The sequence below is a fragment of the Otolemur garnettii genome, unplaced genomic scaffold (assembly GCF_000181295.1).
Source record: "Otolemur garnettii isolate 467f Iridium unplaced genomic scaffold, OtoGar3 scaffold00100, whole genome shotgun sequence".
Lineage (NCBI taxonomy): Eukaryota > Metazoa > Chordata > Mammalia > Primates > Galagidae > Otolemur > Otolemur garnettii.
Window position 1 is genome coordinate 7723097 of NW_003852495.1, and position 5566 is coordinate 7728662.

A 5566-nucleotide genomic window follows, 5' to 3' on the forward strand; every position below is an offset into this window, starting at 1 on the left:
CTGTGTTGCCTTCAGTAGAGTGATGTGGCATCACAGCTCACAACAACCTCAAACTCTTGGGCTTGAGTGATTCTCTTGCCTCAGCCTCCCAAGTAGCTGGAACTACAGGTATCCGCCACAAATTGTAGTTGTCATTGTTGTTTGGCAGGCCTGGGCCAGTTCGAACCTGCCAGTTCCAGCATATGTGGCTGGCACCCTAGCTGCTGAGCTACAGGCGCTGAGCCGATTGGAGAACTCTTGATGCATCACTAGCCTGCTGGCAAACTCCAAATTCCATGTGTGGAATTTCTGGTCTGAGGCACCTCTTAGATAGACTTAGGGATCATTCACCCCTCATCCAGTACTCTCTGAGCCCCTGCTAGGTACCAGTCCTGAAGGGGAGAGCCTTGCTGAGCCTTGAAAATTGCAAGCAGATTGATGAACACTAAGCACCTCTGTGGGCTGGGTGCCAGTGTTTTTCTACTTCTGAGGGGCATTGATTATGTAGATAAATAAATGCCCTGAATTCTCTCAGTGCTCCAAACTCATCTTTCTTCTGAAAGGGATTTTTTTTTTCTTGAGACAGGGTCTCACATTTTGGCCCTCAGTAGAGTGCTGTGGTATCGTAGTTCATGGCAACCTCAAACTCTTGGGCTCAGGTGATCCTGTTGCCTCAGTTTTTCATTTTTAGTGGAGATCTGGCTCTTGAGTGGGGATCTCAAATGTGGAGATCTCACATTTTTAGTGGTGGTCTTACTTTTGCTCAGACTGGTCTGGAAGTCATGACCTCAAGCGATCTGCCTGCCTTGGCCTCTCAGAGTGCTAGAATTACAGGTGTGAGCCACCATGCCCAACCAACATGTTTTTGATGCTTGTACGTACCCAGGCTCCCATGTCCACCAAGTGAATCAGAATCACAGATTTCCATACTAACCCAGTATTGTCACTCACCCCTAGACCCCTCTCTCTGCTTTTGCTGTAGTACGAGAAGGCTCTGACCTGGCTATGTGGACTGTTGATTCAGAATTTCTTAAAACATGGGAAAAAATCACTAAAACATCACTAAGGAGTTTCAGTTGTCAAAGGCAAAACCCTTACCATTGTTAGAGATCACTCCTGGGGCCTGGCATATTCACCCTTTTACCAGCAAGGCCCAGTTTGTGAATTACATGAACACCAGCAAAAACCAAGTTGCTTGCTAAAGAGATGAATGAAGGGAGAAAAGGGAGTGTTTGCCCTGCTTCCAAATGCCCCTTTCCTGTGGCACTCTGCACCTAGAAAGATCTGTTGCGGAGCTCCAGTGTAGAGGTGGGGGTCTGTAGCCCAAGGCAGAGGTGTGTAGGGCTTGCATTTGCCTAAACAGCAGTCCTGTCACTACCATCTGATCTCTTCTCAAATGCCAGTGCCTCTTGTATGGATGAGCAACCCCCTAGTAGATTTGTCTGAACTAAACCTTTAATTCTAAAGACTGGACCTCTTAGGCTTCTGTTAGGGTTCCAAGCCACATGGTCTCAAGACCAGAATTGGCTCACGTGGCTATCTTTTTGAAAGATCAAAGTTTAAACCAGATGACCTTTAATTCTCCACCCCCATTCTGAAACCTGAGCTTAGCTGTAAGCACTGAAAAGTAAATGGGGTTTTTGTAGCTCAAACTCAACTGTTCTTCAGGTGAAGGGCCCTGTGTGCCTGATCATTTCACAGCAGAATGCCAGCTGGGGCCAAAGGAGGCCGAGGGCAAGGCCCCAGCCTCTGCTGCTGCCCTAATTTTAAAATGCTTTTTGGGAGTGGAAGTTTCCTCTGTTAAAGGTAGCTATTTCAAGGTAGGCCTCACCCACCTCCTCTTCCTGGGAAGCTCTGCTTGGAATGAGCACTGCCTCCTCCCTCTGCCCTGTTGACCACCCTACCTCACTTCAGACCCATATATTTTTCTGCAAGCAGACTCGGGGGAAGGCAGGTTCTCCCTTAATGAGGACCCAGTTCTTTGGAATGTAATCCGAGTAGCTTTGGGTGAGTGGCTGGGTTGGTTGGTTGGTTTTCAGTGTGTGGGATAGCTCTGGAAAAGTGAGAAAAGAGACAGGGCTCAGACTGGAGCCCCTTCCAACCCTGGGCCAACTATCCCCTGTTCCTCTGGGGTTTCTTTGAGCTCCAAGGGTCCGGTCTAGTCTAACAAATCCAGTGACAAGGCCTCTCTGGTTCTACCTGGACCTCAGATTTCTCATTTATGGAATGAAACGGTTAGAGTGGTGTTTCTCAACCCTAACTTCATTTTATACTTACCTGGTGAACTGTTTCCAGGAGTCATGTCCAGGCAGTCTGATTCATTTGGCCTATTAGGAGGTTTGGTCTTTTTTTTTTTTTTTTGTAGAGACAGAGTCTCATTTTACTGCCCTCGGTAGAGTGCCGTGGCCTCACACAGCTCACAGCAACTTCTAGCTCCTGGGCTTAGGCAATTCTCTTGCCTCAGCCTCCCAAGTAGCTGACTACAGGCACCCACCACAATACCCAGCTATTTTTGTTGTTGCAGTCTGGCCAGGGCTGGGTTCAAACCGGCCACCTTCGGTATATGGGGCCAGTGCCCTACCCACTGAGCCACAGGCGCCGCCAGGGCTTTTTTTTTTTTGCAGTTTTGGCCAGGGCCTGGCTTGAACCTGCCTCCTGGTATATGGGGCTGCGCCCTACTCCTTGAGCCACAGGCACCTCCCTAGGGCATTTTTAAAAAAAGCTTCCAGGTCTCATATATTTGTTGTCAATTGATTTGCAACGAAGGTGCATGACACTTCAGTGGGGGAAAGAATTGTCTTTTCAACAAATACATAGTAGTGCAGGAGCTACTGGGTATCTACCAGCAAAGAATAATGTTGGATCCTTCCTCACACTATATAAAAAATTAACTCCAAATGGATCAAAAACCTAAATGAACAAGCTAAAACTGTTAAACTCTTAAAAGAAAACACAGGCATTAATCTTCATGACCTTGGATTAGGTGATGGTTTTTTACATGTGACAGTAGAAACATGAAGAGAAATAGGTAAATTAGACTTTAGGCTCAGTGCCCAAAGCACAGTGGTTACCACGGTGCCAGCCACATACACTGGCACTGGCGAGTTTGAACTGGGCCTGGGCCAGCTAAACAACAATGACAACTGCAACAAAAAAATAGCCAGGCCTGAGCAGCACCTGTAGCTCAAAGGAGTAGGGCGCCGATCCCATATGCCAGAGGTGGCAAGTTCAAACCCAGCCCTGGCCAAAAACTGCAAAAAAGAAAAAATAGCCAGGTCTTTTTTTTTTTCAGTTTTGGCCAGGGTCGGGCTTAAACCCATAACCCCTGGTATATGGGGCTAGGTCTTGTGGCAGGCACCTGTAGTCCCAGCTACTTGGAAGACTGAGGCAAGAGAACCACTTACACCCAAGAGTTTGAGATTGCTGTGAGCTGTGATGCCACCGTACTCTACCGAGGGCAACATAATGACTGTCTTAAAAAAAAAAAAAGTTACGATTTTAAAACTAAACACTTTTTGTCTTCAAAGGACACTATTAAACTAAAAAGACATATTACAAATTATATATCTCGTAAGGATCTAGTGTTCAGAATATATAAAGAACTCTTACAACTCAACAATAAAAAGCCAGTTAAAAACGGGCAAAGGGGCTCGACGCCTGTGGCTCAAGCGGCTAAGGCGCCAGCCACGTACACCTAAGGTGGCAGGTTCAAATCCCCAGCCCGGGCCCGCCAAACAACAATGATGGCTGCAACCAAAAAATGGCCAGGCGTTGTGGCAGGCGCCTGTAGTCCCAGCTACTTGGGAGGCGGAGGCAGGAGACTCGCTTGAGCCCAGGAGTTGGAGGTTGCTGTGAGCTGTGATGCCATGGCACTCTACCAGGGGGACAGCTTGAGGCTCTGTCTCAAATAAATAAATAGGCAAAGGATTTGAATAGACATTTCTTCAAAGAAGATATACAAATAGTCAATATGGCTAATAAGCACAAGAAAAGATGCTCACAATTAGTCATTAGGGCAAATCAAAACCATGAAGAGATACCACTTCACACCCACTTGATAGATGGAATCAGAAAGTCAAATACTTTTAAAACAGAACCCTCACATTGCTGTGCAGATGGAAAATGGGGTTTTTGTATCCTAGTTGAAAATAGTTACGGCAGTTTTTAAATATTTTTTAATTGTTTCAGGTTAATTAAGGGTACAAAGAATAAGGTTTCCATTTGTTAGGTAAAGGCCCTCTTATAGTCGTGTCCTTCCCCTGAAAGATGTACCTCTTAAATGGGAGCATCTCCATACTCCCCTCTCCATACTCCCTTGTTCTTCTGCCCACCCCCCACCTTGATTGATTTGAGTTTTTGTGTTATGTGGGTATGTATTAGATTGTCTACTGGCTTCATATTAGAATTGAGTAGTTTCCTCAAAAAAAAAAAAAAAGTTTTTTTCCAGAGACAGAGTCTCACTTGGTAGAGTGCTGTGGCGTCACAGCTCACAGCAACCTCTAGCTATTTGGCTTAGGTGATTCTCTTGTCTCAGCCTCCTGAGTACCTGGGACTACAGGTGCCCGCCACAATGTCCGGCTATTTTTTTGTTGTAGTTTGGCCGGGATCAGGTTTGAACCCGCCACCCTCAGTATATGGGAACTGTGCCCTACACACTGAGCCACAGGTATTGCCCGGTTCCTCAAATTTTTAAACATAGAGTTACTTTATGTCCTAGAAATTCCACTCCTGGATGTATATGCCCAAGGCAATTGAAAATATAACCACACAAAGCTTATACAAGAATGTTCATAGCACTATTCATAGTAGCCAAAAGGTAGAAACAGCCCAAATGTCTATCAACTGGATAAATAAAATGTGTTTTATCCATACAATGGAATATCATTCAGACATATGCAGGAATGAAGTATTAATATGTGCTATAATGTAGACAAATCTTGAAAATATGCTAAGTGAAAGAAACCAGACTCAAAAGATATACCATAGGATTCCATTTGTGTGAAATGTCCAGAATAAGCAAATCTATAGAGACAATAGGTTAGTGGTTGCCACGTGCCTGGGAGGGAAGAAGAAATGGGGAGTGACTGCCAAAAGTTTTGGGGTGATAGAGATGTTCTGAAAATAGATAGTAGTGTATACAACTTTAACTAGAATATACTAAAACTGGACTGAGGCGGGGTATGGTGTCTCATGCTTGTAATCCTAGCACTCTGGGAGGCTGCTATGGTTGGATTGCTTGAGCTCAGGAGTTTAAGACCATCCTGAGCAAGAGCAAAACCCTGTCTTTACTAAAAATAGAAAACAAACAAAACTAGCTAGGTGTCATGTCAAAAGCCTATAGCCCCAGCTACTCAGGAGGCTAAGGCAAGAGGATTGGTTGAGCCTAGGAGTTTGAAGTTGCTGTGAGCTATGATGCCATGGCACTCTACCCAGAGCAACAGAGTGAGTCTTGGTTTCAAAAAAATAAATAGGGCAGTACCTATAGCTCAGTGAATAGGGTGTCAGCACCATATACCGAGGTTGGCGAGATCAAAGCCCGCCCTGGCCAAACTGCAAAAACAACAAAATAGCTGGGCTTTGTGGCGGG

The 5566-nt window shown here is 45.4% G+C and overlaps 1 protein-coding gene across 4 annotated transcripts in view; it reads left to right on the forward strand.

The window, feature by feature from the left end:
- Nucleotides 1-5566, forward strand: part of ACTN4 (actinin alpha 4) — a 94478-nt gene that overhangs the window by 43856 nt on the left and 45056 nt on the right. Inside the window, exon 1 of one of the 4 annotated variants that reach the window (XM_023516885.1) lies at nt 1777-1799. The exons of the other annotated variants lie outside the window; for them this stretch is intronic. The gene's annotated coding sequence lies outside the window, so the exon portion shown is untranslated. Of the gene's footprint in view, nt 1-1776; nt 1800-5566 lie in introns of those variants that run through there. 4 annotated transcript variants of the gene reach the window in all.